The 27,110-nt window shown below is 44.7% G+C and overlaps 1 protein-coding gene and 2 pseudogenes across 3 annotated transcripts in view; 1 reads left to right on the plus strand and 2 right to left on the minus strand.

Annotated features, from left to right (window-relative positions):
* Positions 1–27: 27 nt before the first annotated feature.
* Positions 28–13,497, minus strand: LOC101608559 (annotated as a pseudogene).
* On the plus strand, positions 5,870–7,008 carry LOC101608274 (annotated as a pseudogene).
* A 413-nt stretch (positions 13,498–13,910) lies between the features above and the next one.
* Ppih (peptidylprolyl isomerase H) overlaps positions 13,911–27,110 on the minus strand; it is a 31,384-nt gene continuing 18,184 nt past the window's right edge. For all 3 annotated transcript variants that reach the window (XM_045149952.1, XM_045149954.1, XM_045149953.1), the window contains one exon: positions 13,911–14,061. The gene's annotated coding sequence lies outside the window, so the exon portion shown is untranslated. The remainder of the gene's footprint in view (positions 14,062–27,110) is intronic.

The following is a 27,110-nucleotide window of genomic DNA, read 5'->3' on the forward strand; positions in this document are numbered from 1 at the left end:
TAGAGACCGGAACTAGAATTAGAGTAGTCACCACGAGAACCATAGAGTACCCGAGAGGACGAGCAGAGAGAACGTGACTTTCACGAGGCTGCAACCTGGGTGGGTGGGCCCTGGCTTGGGGATTGTGCAGGAGTAGGAGAAGGCTCCACCAAGCACGTGGGCCGGGAATACGTGGCTTGTGCTAGGGCTTGAGGAGGGTCCGACCCCGTGGCCGCTCCGGAGGAGGAGGCCTCCGGCCCTCTCCCCCCAGCTCGGAGACCTGTACCGCCGCCGCGAGGGTGGTCTTGCCTGGAATGGTTGCTGGACCTGACAAACGTGTGCGCTTTTGGCGGTAGTCACCTTGGAGGCTCTCAGCTACGCGTGTGGACGGCGGGGGTGTTCCCTGTGGGGACCTGCTTTGCCATCTATTGTAGCAGGTATACAGGGAATGTATGTCATAAGTATTCACATCGTTTTCGTGTTGGCCACAAATCAGGTTTAATTTCAACTCACGTTTTATTGGATACACTAGGCCCCCCCTTTTTTTTTTGCTTCCACCGCCCCCCCAACAAACAGCTATGTGGATAAGGATTGTCCTCCGTGTTTGACAGCCCGTAAAATTGAGGCTGCCACCTGATGTTGAAGTCCTCCACCTACCTTCATTCATTCTTTATTAAGCTTACAACTAGTAATTGGTGATGAAATAGTTTACGAGTCGGTTTCTGCCTTCGGATGGATTCGGAAATTTAAACGCCCAACGCTTAATAGATGGGAAAGCAAAAGAGTTTTGGAAGTGGAAACAGGAAGAAAAGAGGACTCACATTTCAGGCAGAAATTTATACCAAAGCCTAGAACCAAGAAGTGATAGGATTTCAAGGGGACTGCAAATAATAAAAGAGTTCAATACAGAGGTAGGCAGAGGCAACTAGAGGCATTTAACTGGATATTTATCCTGAGGACACAAATGAGTAGGACAACTTTACAGCTGTAAGTAGGGAGTGGCATCATTTTAAAAATTGGCTTCTGGCTTGGAGAAATGGTTCAACAGTGAAAGGCACTTATTTGCAAAGCCTGTGGGCTCAGGGCACCGGGTTCGATTCCCCAATATCCATGTAAAACCATATGCACATGTGGCTAGTTCGGTAGTCCTTACTCCTGGTTCCATCTAAGCATATCCATTCCACTTCCTTAAGGCCTCCTATCACTCCTAAAAATCTGAAGTCAAGCCAGTCTTCCTCTTTTTTTTTTTTTTTTATTGCAATTACTTAAAGTGTAACTGGCACTTTTTCTGTAAGGGCCAAACATTAAAGTTTTGTGGGCTGTTGGTTCCTAATTACTGCAGTGGTTGAAAGCAGTATTCATATGTTCTAAAAAAAAATTATGGTCTCTGAAATAGGAATTTCATCTGGACGTGGTGGCACATGCCTTTAGTCCCAGCACTGGTAGGCAGAGATAGGAGGATCACGGTGAGTTCATGGCCACCTGAGACTACATAGTGAATTCCAGGTTAGCCTGGCTAGAGTGAGACCCTTCCTCAAAAAACAAATACAAAAAAGTACTGAAATAGGAATTCCTCCCCCGCCTTCTTATTTTGTATTGTTTTCAAGGTAGGGTCTCTAAGCCCAGGCTGACCTGTAACTCAATGGCAATCCTATCTCTGCCTCCTAAGTGGATGGGTTTAAAGGCATACACCACTACACTGGGAATTTGATATAATCATCACATGCTACAAAAATCTTCTTTAAGGGCTGGAGAGATTAGCAGCTAAGGGGCTTGTCTGCAAAACCTAAAGACCCAGATTCAATTCCCTAATACCCGCATTAAGCTAGATGCATAAAGTGACACATGCATCTGGAGTTTGTTGCAGTGGTTTAAGGCCCTGGTGACCCCATTCTCTCTATCTGCCTCTTTCTCTTTCTCAAATAAATAAAACAGAAAGAAAAATCTTTAGATTACTTTGACTACTTAAGCATTTAAAAACCATTCTTGAAGCTGGGTGTGATAGTACATGCCTTTAACCCCAGCACTTGGGAGGCAGAGGATTGCTCTGAGTTCAAGGCCACCCTGCGACTACAGAGTGAATTCTAGGTCAGCCTGGTCTCAAATAGCCGGGGGGAGGGGGGAATCAAGCTAGGCATGGTGGCACACACCTTTGATCCCAGCACTGGGGAGGCTGAGGTAGGAGGATCCCTAAATTCGAGGCTACCCTGAGATTACATAGTAAATTCCAGGTCAGCCTGGGCTAAAGGGAAACCTTACCTCAAAAAAAAAAAAAAAAAAGAAAGAAATCATTCTTACCTTCAGATTATGGGGCATAGAAAAACGGAGATGGGGCTGCAGAGATGGCTTAATGCTTAAGACACTTGCCTGCAAAGCCTAAGGACCCTGGCAGGTTCAATTCCCCACTACCCAAGTAAGGCAAATGCACAGGGTGGTGCATGTACCTGGAGTTCATTTGCAGTAGTTAGACGCACTGGTGTACCCATTCTATCTGTCTCTCTGTCTATTTCTGTCTCTAAATAAATAAATAAATACAATAAAGAATAAATATTTTAAAAACCTGTTTTTTCCCTCTTTCTCCTTTTCTTTTTTTTTTTTTTTAATTCTATTCTATTTATTTATTTACTTGAGAGACAGCAAGAGGCAGAGAGAGAGAGAATGGACACCCAGGGCCTCCAGCCACTGCAAACTCCAGATGCATGCAACCCCTTGTGCATCTGGTTTATGTGGATCCTGGAGAATCAAACTGGGATCCTTTGGCTTTGCAGGCAAATGCCTTAACCACTAAGCCATCACTCTAGCCCTCCTTTATTTAAAAAAATATTTTGTTTATTTATTTGAGAGCAACAGACAGAGAGAGGAAGAGGCAGAGAGAGAGAGAGAATGGGCACGCCAGGGCCTCCCAGCCACTGCAAACAAACTCCAGATGCGTGCACCCCCTTGTGCACCTGGCTAACGTGGGTTCTGGCGAAGCGAGCCTTGAACCGGGCTTCTTAGGCTTCACAGGCAAGTGCTTAACCGCTAAGCCATCTCTGCAGCCCTCCTTTTTTTTTTTTTTTCTTTTGCCAGGCAGGGTCTCTCTCTTCTAGTCCAGGCTGACCTGGAGCTCACGGTAGCCCCAGGCTAGCCTTAAACTCTCTTGAGTACTAGGACTATAGGTGTGCACCACCACACCCAGCTTCTAGATGACTTTGGAATGTGAAGAATATCTTGCCTCAGGGGTGGAGAGATGGTTTAGCGGTTAAGGCCTGCACAGCCTAAGGACCCAAGGACCCGTGCTTAACTCCCCAGATACCACTTAGGCCGAACACACAAGGTGATGCACACGTCTGGAGTTCAATTGTAGTTGTTGGAGGCTCTGGAATGCCAATTCTCTCTCTCATAAAAAAAAGAAAGAAGGAAGGAAGGAAGGAATATCTTTCCTCAAAAGGCAGTCTGAAGCCAGGTATGGTAGTGAATGCTTTTAATCCCAGCACTCAGGAAACAGAGGTAGGAGGATCACTATGAGTTCAAGGCCACCCTGTGACTATATAGTGAATTCCAGGACACCTGGATTAGAGTGAGACTTTACTTTGAAAAACAAACAAAAAGGGCAGTCTGCCAACACTGAAGACTTTAAAAAACATGTCCTATTGGGTTGAGAGTTTCCCCTCAAAATTGAGTTGCAAATAGCCGGGCGTGGTGGCACACACCTTTAATCCCAGCCCTTGGGAGGCAGAGGTAGGAGGATCACTGTGAGTTAGTTCAAGGACACCCTGAGATGACATAGTGAATTCCAGGTCAGCCTGAGATAGAGCGAGACCCTACCTTGAAAAAAAAAAAAAAAGAGTTGCAAAGATACATGGAAAATGGCAGCAAGGGAGGAGTTGGAAGCCCTGGTGCACCCATTCCCTTCTCTACCTGCCTCTCTCCCTCTCTCAAAAATAAATAAATAGGACTGGAGAGCTGACTTAGTAGTTAAGGCATTTGCCTGTGAAACCTAAAGACCAAGGTTCAATTCCCCAGTACACATTTAACCCAGGATACACAAGGTGGTGCATGTGTCTGGAGTTCATTTGCAGTGGCTGGAGGCTCTGGCATGCCCATTGATTCATTCTCTCTCTCAAATAAAATATTAAAAAAAAAAAAAAGAATATGGCAGATGGCAGCAAGTGTGGTGGTACATGCCTATAATCCCAGAACTTGGAAGGTGGAGGCAGGAGAATCTCAGTGATTTCCAGGCCAGTCTGAGCTACACAGTGAGGTCCCGTCTCAAAAATCAAAATGAAAGCCGGGTGTGGTGGTGCACGCCTTTAATTCCAGCACTCGGGAGGCAGAGGTAGGTGGATCCCCATGAGATCGAGGCCACCCTGAGACTACGTGGTGAGTTCCAGGTCAGCCTGGACTAGAGTGAGACCCTACCTCGAAAAACCAAAAAAAAAAAAAAAAATCAAAATAAGAGCCGGTTGTGGTGGTGCATGCCTTTAATCCTAGCACTTGGAAAGCAGAAGTAGGAGGATCACCATGAGTTTGAGGCCATCCTGAGACTACATAGTTCCAGGTCAGGTTGGGCTAGTGTGAAACCCTACCTCAAAAATCCAGCCGGGCGTGGTGGCGCACGCCTTTAATCCCAGCACTTGGGAGGCAGAGGTAGGAGGATTGCTGTGAGTTCAAGGCCACCCTGAGAGTCCATAGTGAATTCCAGGTCAGCCTGGGCCAGAGTGAGACCCTACCTTGAAAAACCAAAAAAAAAAAAAAAAATCCAGAAAAATGGGCTGGAGAGATGGTTTAGCAGTTGAGGCGTTTGTCTGCAAAGCCAAAGGATCCCAGTTCGCCTCTCCAGGACCCACGTAAACTAGATACACAAGGGGGTGCATGCATCTGGAGTTTGTTTGCAGTGGCTAGAGGACCCTGGTGCGCCCATTCTCTCTCTCTCTCAGATAAATAAATATATTTTTGAAAATCCAAAAACATCTATATAGATAAATAATCAAAATAAAGGGCTATGGGCTGGAGAGATGGCTTAGCAGTTAAGCGCTTGCCTGTGAAGCCTAAGGACCCCGGTTCGAGGCTCGGTTCCCCAGGTTCCACGTTAGCCAGATGCACAAGGGGGCGCATGCGTCTGGAATTCGTTTGCAGAGGCTGGAAGCCCTGGCGCGCCCATTCTCTCTCTCTCCCTCTATCTGTCTTTCTCTCTGTATCTGTAGCTCTCAAATAAATAAATTAAAAATTAAAAAATTAAAAAATAAAGGGCTAGAGAGATGGCTCAGTAACTAGAGGCACTTGCTTACAAAGTTGAAGTTTAACAACCTGGGTTGCTGGAGTTTGCAAAGATTAGAGGCCCTGGCACACTCATTCTCACTCTATGTACATCTTTCACACTCTCAAATAAATAAAATATTTTTAAAAATCAGGAGCTGGTTGCAATTGCCTTTAATCTCAGCTCTTGGGAAGCATGGGAAGGAGGATCTTGAGTTTAAGGCCACCCTGAGACTACAGAGTGAATTCCAGGTCAACCTGGGTGATTGAGAGTGAAACCATCCCTTAAACAAACAAACAAATAAATAAAAAAATCAGGACTGAAGATATGGCCTAGTGGTTAAGCCTTTGGCCTGCAAAGCCAAAAGACCCAGGTTCGATTCTCTAAGACCACCACATGAACAGATGTACAAGGTGGTGCTTGTGTCTGGAGTTTGGATACAGCAGCTGGAGGCCTTGGCATGTTCACTGTCTCTATCTACCTCTCTCTCTCTCTCTTTCTGTTTCTATCAGATAAATATTTTTAAAAACTCAAAGCAAGGAAGAAAAGGCTGCCTGACTGGGCACTCGGCAGACGGTGGCCTCCCTCCATCCCCCGCTCGTCCTCTCTGGGCCCGGAGAGACCTCCTACTCCAGTCATGCTGAGCAGAGTATGGAAGCACCTGACTCCGAGGTGCTATCCGTGCGAGAGCAACTCTTCCACAACCGCGTCCGCGAGTGCATCATCTCAGTACTTCTATTTGCCACACTCTACATCCTCTGCCATATCTTCCTGACCAGACTCAAGAGGCCTGCTGAGTTCACCATAGTGGATGGTGAAGATGCCACTGTCAACAAGATTGCACTGGAGCTGTGCACCTTTACCCTGGCAGTTGCCCTGGGTGCTGTCCTCCTCTTGCCCTTCTCCATTATCAGCAACGAGGTTCTGCTCTCACTGCCACAGAACTACTGCATCCAGTGGCTCAATGGCTCCCTTATCCATGGTCTCAGGAACCTTGTTTTCCTCTTCTCCAATCTGTCCCTCATCTTCCTCATTCCATTTGCATATTTCTTCACGGAATCTGAGGGCTTTGCTGGCTCCAGAAAGGGTGTCCTAGGTCGGGTCTACAAGACGGTGGTGATGTCCCAGCAGGGACTCACTTTATGACTTCTGGGAGTACTACCTCCCCTATCTTTACTCCTGCATCTCCTTCCTTGGTGTCCTGCTGCTCCTGGTGTGTCCTCCACTAGGTCTTGCCTGCATGTTCTCGGTCACTGGGAAACTACTGGTCAAACCCCAGCTACTAGAAGATCTTGAAGAACAGCTGAACTGCTCAGCCTTTGAAGAAGCAGCTTTGACCTGCAGGCTCTGTAATCCCACCTCCTGCTGGCTGCCTTTAGACATGGAGCTGCTACACAGGCAGGTTCTGGCTCTGCAAACACAAAGGGTCCTTCTGGAGAAGGGGTGGAAGGCTTCAGCCTGGCAGTGGAACTTGGGCTACCCTTTGGTTATGCTGTGCTTGCTGGTGCTGACGAGCCTGTCTGTGCTCCTTGTAGCCATTCATATCTTGGAGCTGCTCATCGACGAGACTGCCATGCCACAGGGCATACAGGATGCATCTCTGGGCCAGGTCTCATTCTCCAAGCTGGGCTCTTTCGGTGCTATCATCCAGGTTGTACTAATTTTTTACTTGATGGTGTCCTTGGTTGTGGGCTTCTATAGCTCTCCCCTGTTCTGGAGCCTGAGGCCCGGGTGGCATGACACAGATAATTGGGAACTGTGTTTGCCTCCTGGCCCTACACTCAGCACTTCCTGTCACTCAACACGCCAGTAGCTGCAATAACCCCATAGGCACTTGGGTTTCCAGATGGGTCCCAGACAGAGGCAGTTGTGGTATTCCTGAGAGAGATGACACTTGCCAGGGTGACAGGGGTCCCCATAGTTGTGGCATTCCCTCCCTGGAAGATCTTGTCAGTTTCTGTGGTTTCACAGCTACGCTCATCACTAGAGTCAGAACAGTCTGGATGCCATCTCAGTGCCACGTGTGAGGAATGCAGGCATCACTCAGTGTGCATTGTTGTTGACCTTCTGGGCAGGGCTGTTGGCTGCAGTTGTAAAGGTTCTCTTTGGTGCCACCAGGGCAATCACTGATGTTGTCACAGGAGCAGAGGAGAACAGGGGGTGGTTGACACTGCCCATTTTGAGCACATGGTTCAATCCTGCACTCTTCCTCATCACTGCCATCTATACAATCCCAGTTGCCATCATATTGCTAAGCAAAAGGTATGTAGTAGCCACTGGTCAGGCATTGGAATTTGGTGGGTGAGCAGGAGCCAGCACTGGGGCCCGGGTCCTGGGTCAGGGCTCCAGTTGGGGAGGCCTCCAGGCTTAGTTAGTGCAAGGCAGAGCAGCAGCCCAAGCCTGGCGTCTGCAGTGCTCCGCCCTACGCCACCCCAGCAGCCTGGCCTGCCCAGGCGCAGTCTCCACGTTCCTCTGGGTTGCGCTGATTAAAAATAAAAATATTTTTAAAAATCAAAACAAAATATGCTAGAGAGATAGTTTTGTGGATAAAGTGTTTGCCATGCAAGCATGAGTACTTATGTCTGGATACTCAGAGCCCAGTTATAAGCCAATAGCCATGTTGGACTTCTGTAAGCTCAGAGCACCACCAACAAGGAGATGGGAAGTGATGATGTGAAAATTTCCTGGGAGCTTGCAGGCTCTGGCAAACATAATAGTGAATGCCCACATACCCCCAAAAAGTCCAAAAAAGGAAGGAAGAAAAGAGGGGGTTGGTGGTGGTGAAATAGCAGTGAGAAACCAAAGTAAATGCTTTAGGATGGCTTCTTAAGCAGAAATACAAATTTGTTAACATTTGTCTTTAAAACATTATTTAGGAGAGCATTTCACTCAGCTCTCTTCATAGTCAAGGAAGATGAGCTGATAAAAAAGATGTCACTGATGCACCGGGGATCTGTTGTGCTAAAATTCATTCCCTGTTGCAAAGTGGGGAGCTCTCCATTCAGAGTTCTGCTGGTTCCCTTGGCTACCCAGGGAGCTCATACCACCCAGTCTTCCATAGAATTCTTCTCTACCTTTAAATGACCCATCCCAAAAATCTCCCTCACAAAGTAACTTTCATCTTGTCCCCCCTTTCTAAGGGATTCTGGCTTAAGAACATAGTTTCCCCTTTCCCACCCCAACATCCTAATCCCAACCAATTTGTCCATACTTACCTGAGATGTCAATTCTTCCAAGATTTTTTCTCCCATTACTTTCTTTTGTTCTCCTACCCACCCCTTCCACTGAACCCCTTCTTTCCAACTAACCCTTTCTCCCTCCTCTACTTTGATGTCTTTTTTTTTTTTTTTTGAGGTAGGGTATGGCTCTAGCCCAGGCTAACCTGGAATTCACTATGTAGTCTCAGGGTGGCCTTGAACTCCTAGTGATCCTCCTACCTCTGCCTCCCAAGTGCTGAGATTAAAGGTGTGCACCACCACGCCTGACTGCTTTTGTGTCTTTTTATTTTTTGTCTTCCTTCATCATCCATGGCAAAATGTTGACAGGTCCAATAATGTGCAGGTCTTCTGCTAAGGACAGCCTCTGTGTTGTCAGGTTATGCATGCAACAGCCACTTCCTGTCAGGAAGACTGTGTTCCAAAGCACTCCTCCCATCCTCTGGCTGTTAACATTCTTTCTGTCCTCTCTTCTACCACGTTCTCTGAGCCCTGGGGAAGGGGTCATGAACAGAGCTATTCCAAGGAGTCTGTCTTCCTCTCAACTCATCTCTCCACTCTAAAGCCATTTCATACACACTGTTATTTTCCACTCATTCATGCACTACATGCCAAGTATTTACTAGACATAAGTGCTTAGTTCTTTTAGGACTAAGGACACAGAAGTTAAAAAGTAAAACCAGAGCTGGAGAGATGGCTTAGTGGTTAAGGCACTTGCCTGCAAAACCTAAGGACCCATATGTGACTTTCCAGATCCCATGTAAGCCAGACACACGAAGACGAGGCAAGTACAAGGTCTCACATGCCCACTAGGTAGCAGAAATGTCTGGAGTTTGATTTCAGTGATGGAGGCCCTGAGAATTGAGCGTGCCAATTCTGTCTCTGTCTTTCTAAAACCAAAAACCAAAATCCAAACAAACAGCCGGGCGTGGTGGCACATGCCTTTAATTCCAGCACTTGGGAGGCAGAGGTAGGAGGATTGCCTTGAGTTCAAGGCCACCCTGAGACTACATAGTGATATCTAGGTCAGCCTGGACTAGAACAAAACCCCACCTTGAAAACCACACACACACACAAAAAGACAAATAAAAAAACCCACCTAGGTGTGGTGGAGCACACCTTTAATCACAGCTAGGGATGTAGAGGTAGGAGGATCACCCTGAGTTCAAGGCCACCTTGAAACTACATAGTGAATTCTAGGTAAGCCTGAGCTAGAACAAAAAAAAAAAAAAAAAAAAAAAAAAAATGGGCATACCTGTGAGCATTCGGAGGCCAAAGTAGGAGGCAAGCTGCCATGAGTTTGAGGCCAGCATAGTGAGAGCAAGACCATACCTTGAAAAACAAACAAAAAGCAAAACCACAAAACCCTACATGACCAAAATTCCTGCCTTCAGGAGAGCAGACTTTTTGTTTTGTTTATTTTTACCGATTTATTTGAGAGCAACATAGAGAGAGAGAGAGAGAGAGAGAGAGAGAGGAGAGGGAGAAGCACATCAGGGCCTCCAGCAACTGCAAACGAACTCCAGATGCATGTGCCACCATGTGCATCTGGCTTCCGTGGGTACTGGGGAATGGAGCCCCAAACCATGGTCCTTAGGCTTCACAGGCAAGTGCTTAACCGCTAAGCCATCTCTCCAGCTCAGAGAGCAGACATTCTTATTCTCACCTAGCATTGAAACTGTCTGACTCCTGTCATAAGCACAAGCCATATCCTATTCCTTCCTAGAGCTCTATTGAGTAGGCCAGAGGCTGGCACAGAACACAGGTGCCAAGAGTAAATGAATTCAGCTGGTCAGCCCATTGCAAGAATGCAGGCACAGGGCTGGAGAGATGGCTTAGCGGTTAAGCGCTTGCCTGTGAAGCCTAAGGACCCCGGTTCGAGGCTCGGTTCCCCAGGTCCCACGTTAGCCAGATGCACAAGGGGGCGCACGCGTCTGGAGTTCGTTTGCAGAGGCTGGAAGCCCTGGCGCGCCCATTCTCTCTCTCTCTACCTGTCTTTCTCTCTGTGTCTGTCGCTCTCAAATAAATAAATAAATAATTTAAAAAAAAAAAAAAAAAAGAATGCAGGCACAGCTGTTCGTTCATTCATGCTCTCTGCAACTCCATCCTGACCTCAGCAGATGAGTGTTTTGTCCATGGTGTACATGCCAAGGCCTGCTTATGTAGCTACAGGAAGTTACCTAGGGCCTTTGTGGATCTTGCCACCTCCTTTGTCCGTATACACGGGATACACTGGAAAGGTACTTTTTATTTTATTTTATTTTAATTTACTTATTTAGGACAGAGAGAGGGAGAGCGTGAGAATGGGTGTGCTATGGCCTTTAACCACTGCAAATGAAGTCCAGATGCATGCACCACCATGTGCATCTGGCTTACATGGGACCTGGAGAAACAAACTGGGGTCTATAGGCTTCATAGGCATATACCTTAACCACTAAGCCATCTCTCCAGCCCTTTTTCTTCTTCTCCTCCTTCTTCTTCTTCTCCTTCTTCTTCTTCCTCCTCCTCCTCCTCTTCTTATTTGAGAGTGGAGGGAGAGAATAGGCATGCCAGGGTGTCCAGCCACTACAGACAAACTCAAGATGCATGCACCACCTTGTGCATCTGGCTTACATGGGTCCTGGGGAATTGAACCTGGGTCCTTCGGCTTTGCAGGCAGGCAAGCACCCTAACTGCTAAGTCATCTCTTCAGTCCTGGAAAGGTACTTCAAAGCAGGTTCTAGTCTGTCATAGAATTTGACTGGTGGAGCGGGAGAAATGGCTTAGTGGTTAAGCATTTGCCTGTGAAGCCTAAGTATACCAGTTCGAGGCTTGATTCCCCAGGATCCATGTAAGCCAGATACACAAGGTGGCACATGCATCTGGAGTTCGTTTGCATTGGCTGGAGGCTCTGGTGCGCCCATTCCCTCTCTCGTTCTCTCTCTCTCTCTCTGCAGCTTTCTCTCTCTATCACTCTCAAATAAATAAATAAACCAACTTAAAAAAAAAAAAGAAGCCGGGCGTGGTGGCGCACACCTTTAATCCCAGCACTCGAGAGGCAGAGGTAGGGGGATCGCCGTGAGTTCGAGGCCACCCTGAGACTACATAGTGAATTCCAGGTCAGCCTGAGCCAGAGTGAGACCCTACTTCGAAAAAAAAAAAAAAAAGAATTTGACTGGTTTCATCTGCCTCTTTAGTTGAACATGAGATTGAAGAAAGTAGGAATGGGCCAGCATGGTGGCACATGCCATAATCCCAACACAGGATCACGCTGAGTTCCAAGACACCTAGGTCTACATAGTGAGATTGTCACTAAATGCCAAAGTAATAATGGAGACCACAGAAAATGCTTCTTGAAAGAAACACCAGGAAATCTCCTTTGCTGCTTTAGTATTACTCAGTGGGAAGTGGGATCTTTTCACGTTGGATTATTTCCTGCCTAAACTAGCATTTCCCAAGGCATGCTACTCTCTATTTTATTTATTTTTTGAGGTTGTTTCACGTAGCCCATGCTGTCTCAAACTCATGTAGCCACGGATGACTTTCAACCTGAGCCTCCTGCTCTACCTCCAAAATGCTGGGATTAGTACCTTTGCACCTAGTTTTCTTTTAATTATTAAATATTTTTATTTTTATTTATTTATTTGAGGGAGATAAAGAGGCAGAGAGAGAGAGAGAGAGAGAGAGAGAGAGAGAGAGGGAGAGGGAGAGGAAGAGGGAGAGGGCACACACATGTTGCCAGGGCCTCCAGCCACGATAAATGCCCCACTTTGTGCATCTGGTTTACATGGATCCTGGGGAATTGACCTGCAGGCAAACACCTTAACCACTAAGCCATCTCTCCAACCTGCACCTAGTTTTCTTTCTTCTCCTTTTTTTTTTAAAGGCAGACAGAGAATAGGTGTGCTACAGCCTTCAGCCACTGCAAATGAACTCCAGACGCATGCACCACCTTGCATCTGGCTTATGTGGGACCTGGAGAATTGAACCTGGGTCCTTAGGCTTTGCAGGCAAATGCCTTAAGCTTAAGCCATCACTCCAGCTCCCTTCCCCACCTCCCCCAGGTAAGGTCTCACTCTAGCCCAGGCTGACCTGGGATTCATTATGTAGTCTCAGGCTGGCCTTGAATTCACAGTGATCCTTTTACCTCTGCCTCCCAGTGCTGGGCTTAAAGGCCTGCACCATTAAGCCCGGCTCTGCACCTAGTTTTCTATCCACTCTCTTAGTGACCATCCCTCTTTATTCATTTGTTTGAGATCTCTCTTAGTGACCATCCCTCTTTATTCATTTGTTTGAGATCTGGCCTTGCTGTGTAGCTCAGGCTAGTCTAGAACTCACTGCAAGCTCACTGCCCCACGCATTACTGTCACGGGCCACCATTCCCACTCTTTAGTTGACCCTTTCAGCAACAATGAGAACATCTTCGTTTTACAGATGAGGAAAACAGGGCTTTGACAGGGAGGTTGAGACCTCTACTATTCAACCCCCTCTGAAGGAGGCTTTTCCCACAGGCTCCAGAGCTGACAGAACTGAGCCCACTGGGAACATCCCTGGACTAAGCATGCCGTGCAGGTCCACAGCGTTAGCCTGAGGGGACCACAGTTATATGGCCAATTCCTCCACTCTGAAAACACTAAACAATTACTGGCAGCTTTATCAAAAGTAGTGGTTAAAGCAGTTTATTGAGCTTGCCTCAAAAAAAAAAAAAAAATGTAGCTAGAAGCCAGGTATGGTAGCACACTCCTTTACTCCCAGAGCTAGGGAGGCTGAGGTAGGATTGAGTTTGAGATAATGAGTTCCAGGTCAGCCTGAGCTAGAGAGAGACCCTGTCTCAAAATGAATAAATATTAATATAAAAATAAAAACAGCTGGGACCACTCAGGAGAGAGCACGGGGTGGGCCATTAGACCTCCACCCAAGACTTCAGGGCATCCCCTGTGGTAGCTGTATGCAATCAAGCACAAGGTCCCATGACTTCGGGGGGAGATGGAGTATGGAGGGATTTCTTTTTTTTTTTAACGTGAGTATGGAGGCTTTTGTAAACGATCAAGGGATAATGAGCACTTACTGAAGTGTGGTCTCCATGCTCTATTAAGTAAGCCTTCACTCCGAGACGGAGAGAAGAGCATTCATAGGGGTAATCCCGACACAGTTTGCTCCACCTAAGCAGCCATGGATGAAAATTCCTGGTGGTGTGGCTGCTCTGGGGGCTCCACGTTCCTGTAAGCAACCCCGCACCCTGCTTTATAAGTAAATTTAATAAACTCATTGGCTCACCAAACTGGTATAAGGTACTTTGGTCGGCCACCTCAGTCCCATATGGGGTGAAGATATGTGTTCGCATCTCCCAGTGGAAAAAATTACCTTCAACAACCACTACAGTTTCTTGTGAGAGCCGGGCTAGTCCTCCTAGCTGAAGCCGATGGGACAGGGCTGTCATGACAACCTTTTAAGGGCAATACACAAGCAGCAACAAAATAACAAAACCAACCCAAACATACAAAAACAGCCTTTATTTACAGTTCAAAATTTAAACATGATCTTGCTGAGTCTGCGATACTCCCACGATCCCTTGGTCAGATGGGGAAGCAGCAGGCAGATGCAAACACGGTCCAACTGGTCAAGAACACCATCCAAAGCAACAGAGACCTGAAGTGGCAGAGATGAGGTCCACAAGGGAAGGGGAGATGAGCAGTTCAAAGAAACCGGGAGAGGACATTCCATGAGAGACATGTTCTCAGTTCTCCTCTACATTCCTACTCCTCTTTTCTCCAAGAGTAGACCTTATGTTCCCTAGAGCCATGTACAGATAGATGTATATAACAAGGAACAAGAAACTAACATGCATGGCCAAGCATATTGTCTTATTATTCACCTTCACAACTCTGTGCCCAATATACTATCTCTATGCCAGGTATAAACTAGAAACCCAGAAGGCTTAATGGCTAAAGTCACAGAGTTAGGGTCTGCTTCATGTTAAGGCCAATGTCCTCTAATATATATATTTGCCATTTGCTTTTTTTTCCAATTTTTTTTTTTTTCTGAGGTAGGGTTCACTCTCTTTTTTTTTTTCCAATTTTTTAAATATTTTATTTATTTATTTGAGAGAGAGAAAGAGGCAGAGAGAAAGAGCGCGCGCACGCAAGAGAATGGGCATGCCAAACGAACTCCAGATGCATGCTCTCCATTGTGCATCTGGCTTACGTGGGTCCTAAAGAATTGAACTGGGATCCTCTGGCTTTGCAGGCAAGCACCTTAATGGGTGAGCCATCTCTTCAGCCCCCTTTTCCAAATTTTTATTAACAACTTCCATGATTATAAAAAATATCCCATGGCAATACCCTCCCTGCCCCCACTTTCCCCTTTGAAACTCCATTCTCCATCATATCAAAATAGTTTTATTTATTAACAAGGAAAGAGAGGAGAGAAATGGGTATTCCAGGGCCTCCAACCCCAGCAAACAAACTCCAGATGCATGTACCACTTTGTGCATCTAGCTTTATGTGGGTACTAGAGAATTGAACCCAGGAACTCAGGCCTTCCAAGCAAGCGCCCATAATCACTGAGCCATCTCTCCAGCCCCAAAGCCTGTGTCCTTTTCATTAGACTTTGATGGCTTGCTGGCAAGCTTGCAATTCTTCATTGCAGGTTTTGGTCTCTGGAGTACTGAGAAAGGAAAAATCCACACCCTGTCTATGGCTTTTAGGCTAGCTGTAGCAAAAGAGGGTAAGTACACTCAGACATTCTGCACCTCCTCTTCTTACCACACCCTATATCTGGCCACACCCTCCTCTAGGGCAACAATAAGTTCTGGTTTCACATTGTAGGTTTAGAAAGTTTACTCAGGGCCCTTAATCCAAGTGCATAAGAATGCACAAGTGTACCCTGCAAAGGGCATGGTGTACCAGGATCTAACTTCTACGATCCAGGAATTGTGTCAGTCAATATGGTCCTTGCTTCAAGTAGTTCTCAATCCAGACAAAATTAGATGAATGTATTTGTGATACACAGTGCTGAATGCTGCGATGGAAGGTGCAAATAAGTGCTGCAGTACCCCAGTGGGCTTGCACCTAGGGGCAAGAGATGGAGGGACCTGGGCAGGGTTTATAAACTGATGTTAGCCACAGCTATAAACATGCTCCTGGTAGGGACTGCCATTAGTTTAAGCTACACACACATACACACAATGTATTTTCTATTAGAAGATGCATGTTCAATGGAGGAAATTCAAGCATAAATAGGACAATATAAACTAAAGTCTCTGCTGGGGCAGCTCTATTTACATGTGGATACCCTTTGGCCTAGACTCCTGCAGTAAGCCTTACCAGCTTGCCTGCCTGCCCTCCACATCCATGCCAGAATCATCTTCTGAAGGGGATTCAGTTCAGACACCCTCCTGCTCATGCCGTCCACGAATCCGTGAATGGTCTGGCTCCAGGAGAAGCTCTAGGGCCCTCTGTGACTCTCAGGGGTGTATGGGCTCTCCACAGAGGGAAAAATGACTTTTTTTTTCTTCCCCAGAAGCCTAATCCACTAGTCTCAGAATAGCATAGGACCTACTTGGCCTGATTCTGATCTCAAAACTCCTCCTGGCCTCCCTCAGCTTTTCATACATTTCCATATTGAACTATCTGCAGCTTTCCTTACAGTCCTGCTGCTTCTTGCTCTTACGCTTTTGCACACGCTGTTCCCTCTGCCTGGAATGCCCTCCCCTCTCAGCGCCTGGGTGAGCTCTGCTCTCTTCTAGTCTAGTGTCACAACTATCACACTAAACCTCCCAGGCAGACCCACACCTTCATACTTTCTTCACTTTGTTATCAACCTATGCCCCGAGCTTGACTGTACTCATTAGTTTGCTCCAGAGACTGAGCTCCTTGAAGAAAGGAACTAGGCTTCTCAAATTTGTAGCCTTGGCTAGGGATGTAACTTAGATGGCAGTGTTTGCCTGGCATGCATGAGGTCATGGGTTTAATCCCTTACATTGCATAAACTGTCTGCATGGTGGAGCACACCTGAAATTTCATGACTCAGGAGGTAGAGGTAGGAGGCTCAGAAGATAAAGTACAACCTTAGAAAGATGGTGAGTTTAAGGCCAGTGTGGGCTACATGAGGCAATGTTTCAAAAAACAATTCAGCTGGGCATGGTGGCACATGTCTTTTAATTCCATCACTTGGGAGTCAGAAATATGAGGATGGCAAGGAGTTCCAGGCTACCATGAGACTATATAGTGAATTTCAGGTAAGTATGGGATAGTACCTCAAAAAACCAAACCAAACAAACAAAACACACACACACACACACACACACACACACAAACACACACACACTCCAAAGGAGGCAGAGGTAGGAGGATCACTATGATTTCAAGGTTATCCTGAAACTACATAGTGAATTCCAGGTCAGCTTGGGCCAGAGTGAGACCCCTACCTCAACTCCCCCTCAGAAAAAATTAAATTAAAAGGGGGATGGAGAGATGGCTCAGTAAATAAAAGTACTTAACTGCAAAACCTAAGACTTGGGTTCAGTTCCCCAGTGCCCGTGTAAAAGCCAGATGCACAAGGTGGCACATGTATCTGGAGTTTGTTTGCAGTGGCTAGAAGCTCTGGGTGCACCCATTCTTTCTTTCTCTCTGCTTTTTTGTCAAATAAGTACATAAATAAATAAATACAATATTTAAAATAAAGACAATTAGGGGCTGGAGAGATGGCTCAGTGGTTAAGGCACTTACCTGCAAAGCCTAACAATCTGGGTTCAGTTCCCCAGTAACCATGTAAAACTGGAAGCACAAGGTGATGCATGCACCTGGAGTACATTTGCAGTGGATAGAGGCCTGGCATGCCCATTCTTTCACTTTCTCAAATAAATAAAAATATTTTTTAAACAAAAAAAACAAAAACAAAAAACTCAAGTGGTTGGAAAGACGGTTCAGTGGGTAAGAGTACTTGCCCTGTTTGCTTGAGGGCTTGAGCTCGTCTGAGTTTGTTCCCCAGCACCCACATCAAAAGTTGAGCACGGTTCACACCTTTATATTAATGCTACTCTCACTTTTGGCTGAGAATCTTCTCTTTTCAGATGACAGTGACTTTGGGACGACTCAGAAGGTATCATGGTGATGGAAAGAAATGACTGCAGTGCTCAGTACTGCAATATCTGTATCACACCTTCCAAGGCCCAGGGTCTAATGCGGAAGTGGTGGTGGAAAGAATGTAAGAGCCAAAGGAAGGGCAGGACTCCATACAACATGCTCCCTCCAGACACAAAATGGCCTGGATATCCATGGCCTCACAGTGCCTGATACTACCTGCATAAGACCATCATTAGAGGAGGAAAAGATCAAGACATCAAAAGTAAGAGACTGATTGAGATGGGGAGGGGCTATGATGGAGAGTAGAGTTCAAAGGGGTAAGTGGGGGGAGGGAGGGTATCACCATGGGGTATTGTTTATAATCATGGAAGTTGTTAATAAAAAAAAAGTTGAGCATGGGGTCTGGAAAGATGGCTTAGCAGTTGGGGCACCTGCCTGCAAAGCCAAAGGATGCCACTTTGACTCCCCAGGACCCACGTAAGCCAGATGCACAAGGTGGCACATGTGTCTGGAGTTCCTGTGCAGTGGTTGTAGGCCTTGGTGTGCCCATTCTTTTTCTATGTCTCTCAAATAAATTAACAAATGTATTTTTTTTAAAAAGTTGGGTATGCATACCTATAACCCCAGTCTTGTGGTGGACAGAGACTGGAGAATCACTGGGGCTCACAGGCCAGCTAGTCTGACCAAAACTTTAGTTCCAAGTTCAGTGAGAGACTCCATCTCAAGGAAACACATGGATGAGTGACAGGATACCCAGTTATCTCTCACCTCCATACATGTGTGCATGGAACACCCACACATCTGCACATACACACTGTGTGCATGCATAAAAAATGTGGAATGTGCCAGGCATGGTGGCACATGCCTTTAATCCCAGCATTCAGGAGACAAAGGTAAAAGGATCAGTCTGAGTTCGAGACCACCCTGAGAATTCACAGTGAATTCCAAGTCAGCCTGGGCTAGAATGAGACCCTACCTCAAAAAACAAAACAAAACAAAAAGTGGAATGTCTTATTTTACTAAAAATCCCTATTATAGGATTCTTTTAAAATTTATCTGACAGAGAGAGAGTATTACCATGCCAGGGGCATGCTACTTCTTGCATCTAGCTTTACCTGAGTGCTGGGGAACTGAACCTATGCTGTCAGCTTTGCAAGTAATTACTTTTAACCAAGAACGATCTTTAGTCCTATAACAGGTTATTTTTTATTTTATTAATTTATTTTGATTTTTCATTGTAGGGTCTCACTCTAGCCCAGGCTGACCTGGAGTTCACTCTGTAGTCTCAGGGTGGCCTTGAACTCAGTGATCCTCCGACCTCTGCCTCCTGAGTGCTGGGATTAAAGGTGTGCGCCACCACACCTGGGTGCCTATTTTTCTTTTTCAACAAACTCCAGATGCATGTGCATCTGGATATATGTGGTTACTGGGGAATTGAACCTGGGTCCTAAGGCTTTGCAGGCAAATACCTTAACTGCTCAACAGGGGATTGCTATGCTTACTGAAGCCTGGGCTCAAAAATCCTGGTTTCAAGTGATCTTCTCTTAGTTTCCACAATCACTGAGCCTACAGGTATGTGCCACCACACTCAGTCTGGTAACTCCTTTTTAAATTTTATTTATTTGAGAGAGAAAGAAGTAGATAGAGAAGGGGCATGTCAAGGCCTCCAGCTGCTGTAAGTGAACTTTAGAAGCATATGCCACCTTGTGTATCCACTTTATGTGGGTCCTGGGAAATAGAACCTGGATCCTTTGCAGGCAAGTGCCTTAACCCCTAAGCCATCTCTCTAGCCCCAGATAACTACATTTATTTATTTGTTTGTTTTGGTTTTTCGAGGTAGGATCTCACTCTAGCCCAGGCTGACCTGGAATTCACTATGTAGTCTCAGGGTGGCCTCGAATTTAGAACTCAGGGTGATCCTACCTCTGCCTTGGGAGTGCTGGGATTAAAAGTGTGCACCACCACACCTGGCAACTCCTTTCATTATTATGTCCTTACCTGTTAATTATGAGATGCAATCCTGAGCCAGTCAGGCAGGGTTAGGAGAATGAATTTGAACCTAAGTTTAGAGCTCATTGTTTAATACAGTAGCTACTAGCCACACATGAATCTTACAATTTAAACTTAAGTTAAAAATTCCAGGGAAGACAGGCATGGTGGCGCACACCTTAATCCCAGCACTCAAGAGACAGATGTAGGAAGAATGAGTTGAAGGCCACCCTGAGACTGCAGAGTGAATTCCAGGTCAGCCTGGGCTAGAGTGAGACCCTACCTTGAAAAACCAAAAAAGAGGGAAATAGCTCAGCTGGTATAGTGCTTGCCTTGTAAGCATGAGGCCCTGAATTTGATTCTTAGTATCCTTGGAAAAATTCCAAGTATGGTATACCCCTCCTGCCATCCAATGTTGGGGACAGAAAATGCTCCCTGCAGCTGGCCAGTCTAGCCTAAACTGGTGACCTCCAAACCAATGAGAGACTGTCTCACAAGAAAAGGTAGACACAATTCCTGAGGATGACATGAAAGGTGGTTTTCTGGCCTCCAAAAGCATGCACCAACATGTGCATATGCACCTGCACACACATACACATACATAAAAAGTTAAAATAGGGCTGGAGAGATGGCTTAGCGGTTAAGCGCTTCCCTGTGAAGCCTAAGGACCCTGGTTCGAGGCTCGGTTCCCCAGGTCCCACGTTAGCCAGATGCACAAGGGGATGCACACGTCTGGAGTTCGTCTGCAGTGGCTGGAAACCCTGGCGCGCCCATTCTCTCTCTCTCCCTCTGTCTTTCTCTCTGTGTCTGTTGCTCTCAAATAAATAAATAAATAAATGAACAAAAAAGTTAAAATAAATTTCAGTTGGACATGGTGGCACATGCCCATAATCTTAGCACTTGGGAGGTGGATCACAAATTTGAGAATGGACTTTAAAGTGAGTTAAGTCTGTCAAGAATATAAAATGAGGGCTGGAGAGATGGCTTAGCAGCTAAGGCACTTGCAAGCAAAGCCAAAAGGACCCAGGTTTAACTCCCCAGGACCCATGTAAGCCAGATGCACAGGTGGTACATGCATCTGGAGTTCATTTGCAGTGGCTAGAGGCCCTGGTATGCCCATTCTCTCCATTCTTCTCTCTCAAACAAATAATTTTTTTTTAAAAAAAGAATATGAGACCTTGTCTCAGTTTTCCTCACCACCCCACAAAAATCCACCCCCTTAGTCTTTAATGAGAGAGGGGGGAGGGAGGGAAAAGTACATGGGCGTGCCAAGGCCTGTAGCCACTTCAAATGAACTCCAGTGGCATATGCCACTCTGTGCATCTGGCTTTATATAGGCACTAGGGAGCTGAACCCAAGTGGTTAGGCTTTGCAAGCAAGCACCTTAACTACTGAGCCATCTCTCAAGCCCTCAACCCCTTAATCTTAGTAACACTGCCTAAATTTCAAGTGCACAAGGCAGCTACCACCCTAGTTAGTACAGATACAGACCATTTCCATTATCACACTACTGGACAGTCCTGGTCGAGAGGGCCTCTGACGTGAAATGGTCACCTCAGGAATTTGTTCTGCTTGAGCTACAAGTTGACAAGGACTTTCACAGAGGAGGACTCACATGATTTTGCCTCCCATCTTCCAATACAAACCCTCAAGGGTTTCTAGGAACTTTAGGAGAAGAGTTCAGGTAAAGATCAAAAAGAGGCTCCAGGGCTGGAGAGATGGCTTAGCAGTTAAGGAGTTTGCCTGCCAAAGCCAAAGCCAAAGCCAAAAGATTACGGACCCACATAAGCCAGATGCACAAGGGGGCACATGGATCTGGAGTTCGTTTGCAGTGGCTGGAGGCCCTGGCATGCCCATTCTCTCTCTCTCAAAAAAAAAAAAAGGAATCCGGGTGTGATGGCACACTCAGGAGACAGAGGTAGGAGGATCACTGTGAGTTTGCTACCCTGAGATTACACAGTGTTTGCCTACAGGAGGAGTTAATTCCCAAATCTCCATCAGCTGAGAACCTAGCAGTCAGAACACCTAAGTTTATGGGAGACACCTGAATCAAACCACCACATTCTGGCCCTGGCCCCCATGAAGTGATAACCATACAGGATTTAAAATGCAGGCCAGGTGTGGTGGTGCACGCCTTTAATCCCAGCACTTGGGAGCCGGAGGTAGGAGGATCACAATGAGTTCAAGGCCAGACTGAGACTGCATAGTGAATTCCAGGACAGCCTTGACTACAGTGAAACCCTACCTCAAAAAACCAAAACAAATTAAAATTAAATTAATAAATAAAAAAAAAAAGAAAAATGCAATGCATTCATCCAACTTTAAATAGACCCCATAGTTTTTTTGTTTTTTTTAAAATCAATCCCAATGATGTTCAAACATTCCCATAGACCAAGGTCTTTTAACTGAGCCATAAAACCAAGAACCGCCCCCCCCAAAAAAACCATAATGACACAGAATAAACACACTGCAAAAGATGGCATTGAGCATAATAGCAAAGAAATAGTCAACCAATACAAGAGTTAAACAGGGCAAACATCAAACTCTGTAGCTCAAAGTCCAACAACTCTAGCCAGTTACAAGTCTCCAAGTCCAATAATTCTAACCAGCAACAAGTTTCTGGCATTCCAATTCTGCCCTTCCAGCTAGGCTAGACACAGTCCTGGAAAACTTCATCTGAGGCCAGCAGCTCTGCTTAGCAGCCATCTTGTGGTCCTGGCATCTCAACTGGGTCTCCACTACAACCCATGGTCCATCCTCATGGTTCCATCAGGTCTCCATGCAGGCAAACCAACAAACCTGCTTCACACTGCCCATGGCCATTTCCAAAACACAAGACCGTGTTGCAAATTCAATGACTCTTTCTTTCCTGCATTTCTTATACTCCACAATACCAGGAAGGGTGACAATTTGTTAATCCAGGGGGAATAAAGCAGACTTTGAAGAACAGGACACTCCAAACAAACACTATTAGAACTAAGGTCACAGATAACACCAAACACAGTGGTGGTGGGTGACTTTAACACCCCACTCTCATCAATTGACAGGTCATCCCAGGAAAGAATAAACAGAGAGGCATCTGGACTAAATGAGGTCATAGAAGGAATGGACCTAACAGATATATACAGGACATTTCATCCAAAGGCTGCAGAATATACATTCTTTTCAGCAGCACATGGAACATTCTCTAAAATAGACCATATATTAGCACACAAAGCAAATCTTAACAAATTCAGGAAAATTGAAATAATTCCTTGCATTCTATCTGACCATAATGGAATTAAACTACACATCAGTAGCAAGAAAGGCTATAGAGCATACACAAAATCATGGAAACTAAACAATACACTACTAAATGATGAATGGGTCAATGAAGAAATCAAAAAGGAAGTCAAAAACTTTATAGAGTCAAATGATAATGAGAACACAACATACCAAAATCTCTGGGACACAATGAAGGCAGTTCTAAGAGGTAAATTTATAGCCTTAAGTGCCTATATTAAGAAATTAGAAAGGTCGCAAGTAAACGACCTAATGCTTCGCCTTAAAGCCTTGGAAAAAGAAGAACAAGGCAAACCAAAAATCAGTAGACAGGAAGAAATAATAAAGATTAGGGCAGAAATTAATGAAATAGAAACAAAAAGAACAATCCAAAGAATTAATGAAACAAAGAGTTGGTTCTCTGAAAGGATAAACAAGATTGATAAACCCTTAGCAAATCTGACCAAAAGAAAGAGAGAAGAGACACAAATTAATAAAATCAGAGATGAACAAGGTAACATCACAACAGATTCCAGAGAAATTCAAAAAATCATAGGGACATACTATAAAAGCATATACTCCACAAAGTATGAAAATCTGAAAGAAATGGATGATTTCCTTGATCTATATGACCTACCTAAATTAAATCAAAATGAGATTAATCACTTAAATAGACCTATAACAAACATGGAGATCCGAACAGTTATCAATAATCTCCCAACTAAAAAAAGCCCAGGCCCAGATGGATTCACTGCTGAATTTTACCAGACTTTTAAGGACGAGCTAACACCATTGCTTCTTAAGCTTTTCCAGGAAATAGAAAAAGAAGGAATTCTACCAAACTCCTTCTATGAGGCCAGCATCACCCTGATACCAAAACCAGGCAAAGATAGAACAAAAAAAGAAAATTACAGACCAATCTCCCTCATGAACATAGACACAAAAATTCTCAACAAAATATTGGCAAACAGAATACAAGAGTATATCAAAAAGATCATTCACCCTGACCAAGTAGGCTTTATCCCAGAGATGCAGGGATGGTTCAACATACGCAAATCTATAAATGTAATACATTACATAAACGGGTTGAAGGACAAAAATCACATGATCATCTCATTAGACGCAGAGAAAGCATTTGACAAAATCCAACATCCCTTCATGATAAAAGTCCTACAGAGACTGGGAATAGAAGGAACATATCTTAATATAATAAAGGCTATTTATGACAAGCCTACAGCCAACATATTACTAAATGGGGAAAAACTGGAAGCTTTTCCACTAAAATCAGGAACAAGACAAGGGTGTCCACTGTCCCCACTTTTATTTAAGATAGTTTTGGAAGTCTTAGCCATAGCAATAAGGCAAGAGACACACATAAAAGGGATACAAATTGGAAAGGAAGAAATCAAGTTATCATTATTTGCAGATGACATGATTCTATACATAAAGGACCCTAAAGACTCTAATAGCAAACTGTTGGAGCTGAACAAAACCTACAGCAATGTAGCAGGATACAAAATAAATACACAGAAATCAGTAGCCTTCATATATGCTAACAACAAACACATAGAGGTTGAAATCAGAGAATCACTCCCATTCACAATTGCATCCAAAAAAATAAAGTACCTTGGAATAAACCTAACCAAGGAAGTAAAGAATCTATACAATGAGAACTTTAAAACACTCAAGCGAGAAATTGCAGAAGACACTAGAAAGTGGAGAAACATCCCTTGTTCCTGGATTGGAAGAATCAATATTGTGAAAATGGCAATCTTACCTAAAGCAATCTACACATTTAATGCAATCCCTATCAAAATTCCAAAGGCTTTCTTCATGGAAATAGAAAAAACAATCCAAAAATTCATTTGGAATCACAAAAAACCTCGAATATCTAAAATAATGCTGAGCAACAAAAAAGAGGCTGGTGGTATCACCATACCTGATTTTAACCTATACTACAGAGCCATAGTAACAAAAACAGCATGGTACTGGCACAAAAACAGACATGCAGATCAGTGGAACAGAATAGAGGACCCAGATGTAAGCCCAAGTAGCTATAGCCACCTGATATTCGATAAAAATGCCAAAAATACTCATTGGAGAAGAGACAGCCTCTTCAGCAAATGGTGTTTTGAAAACTGGATATATATCTGCAGAAGGATGAAAATAGATTCTTCTCTCTCGCCATGCACAAGAATTAAGTCCAAATGGATTAAAGACCTTAACATCAGACCGGAAACTCTGAAACTGCTAGAGGAAAAAGTAGGGGAAACCCTTCAACATATTGGTCTTGGCAAAGACTTTCTGAGTACAATCCCAATTGCTCAGGCAATAAAACCACAGATTAACCACTGGGACCTCATGAAATTACAAAGATTTTGCACATGCAAAGGACACAGTGAAAAAAAGCAAAGAGGCAACCTACAGAATGGGAAAAAATCTTCGCCAGCTATATATCTGATAGAGGATTAATATCTAGGATATACAAAGAACTCAAAAAGTTAAATAATAAGGAATCAAACAAGCCAATCAAAAAATGGGCTATGGAGCTAAATAGAGAGTTCTCAAAGGAAGAAATACGAATGGCATATAAGCATCTAAAAAAATGTTCTACGTCACTAGTCATCAGGGAAATGCAGATTAAAACTACATTGAGATTCCATCTCACTCCTGTCAGATTGGCCACCATCATGAAAACAAATGATCATAAATGTTGGTGGGGATGTGGAAAAAAAGGAACCCTTCTGCACTGCTGGTGGGAATGCAATCTGGTCCAGCCATTGTGGAAAACAGTGTGGAGGTTCCTAAAACAGCTTAGATTGATCTACCATATGACCCAGCTATAGCACTCCTAGGCATATATCCAAAGGACTCATCTCATTTCCTTAGAAGTACGTGCTCAACCATGTTTATTGCTGCTCAATTTATAATAGCTGGGAAATGGAACCAGCCTAGATGTCCCTCAACTGATGAGTGGATAATGAAGATGTGGCACATTTATACAATGGAGTTCTACTCAGCGGTAAAGAAAAATGAAGTTATGAAATTTGCAGAAAAATGGATGGACCTGGAAAGGATTATACTAAGTGAGGTAACCCAGGCCCAGAAAGCCAAGCGCCACATGTTCTCTCTCATATGTGGATCCTAGCTACAGATGACTGGGCTTCTGCATGAGAATGAAAATACTTAGTAGCAGAGGCCAGTAAGTTAAAAAGGAGACATAAAGGGTAGAGAAAGGAAGGGAGGAGGATACTTAATAGGTTGATATTGTATATATATAATTACAATGTTTGTAATGGGGAGGTAATATAATGGAGAATGGAATTTCAAATGGGAAAGTGTGGGGGTGGGAAGGGAGGGAATTACCATGGGATATATTTTATAATCATGGAAAATGTTAATAAAAATTTAAAAAGAGAACCCCCCCCCCAAAAAAAAGAACAGGACACTCCATGAGCACTCAGGTCCTTCAAAAGAGTCTACATTCTCCCCAGTCCAGGTTAGCTGGCCTAATCTCAAAGGTTGTAATCTATAAGAATTGCAGCTGAACAGGCACAAATTTCAGCCTAAAGATTTCATTTTTGTGTCGTATCCCACTGCTCATACCAGTTCATTTCTACGCAAAGCAGCCCTGCACAACTTCTCAGGACATGGACATAACAGCAAGCCTCTCACAAACTGCCTATAGCCCAGTCCAGACAACGCTCTTTCTCACCCTCATAAGCCAAACCTCACAGTCCATAGTTCTTACTGCATTCAGGTCTTTCAACTCTTTCCAGAATAGTCCATCAAGCTGTACTGACAGCACTGCAAGGCATGTCTTAGGGCAAGGTTTCAAATTCTTCCACATTCCTCTTGAAAACAACCCTGAGATGACAGAGTTAATTCCAGGTCAGCCTGGACCAGAGTGAGACCCTACCTCGAAAAAAAAAAAAAAAAAAAAAAAAGAAAATCAGCTTCAAAAGGCCAAAGCCACATAGTCAGGTTTCTAGCAGCAACCTGACTCTCAGTGCCAACTCTACTGTTGCAGTCAGGTTCACAATGCTGACCTAAATTACCTGGCCAAGAACGGCTAGCTTGTGGGAAAAAGGGTTTATTTTGGCTTACAGACTCGAGGGGAAGCTCCATGATGGCAGGGAAGATGACGGCACGAGCAGAGGGTGGACATTACCCCCTCGCCAACATAAGGTAGACAATAGCAATAGGAGAGTGTGCCAAACACTAGCAAGGGGAAACTGCCTATAATTCCCATAAGCCCATCCCCAATTGCCTCCAAGAGGTATTAACTCCCAAATCTCCATCAGCTGGGAACTTAGCATTCAGAATACCTAAGTTTATGGGGGACACCTGAATCAAACCACC

The sequence above is a fragment of the Jaculus jaculus genome, chromosome 5, assembly GCF_020740685.1.
Source record: "Jaculus jaculus isolate mJacJac1 chromosome 5, mJacJac1.mat.Y.cur, whole genome shotgun sequence".
Taxonomy (NCBI): Eukaryota; Metazoa; Chordata; class Mammalia; order Rodentia; family Dipodidae; genus Jaculus; species Jaculus jaculus.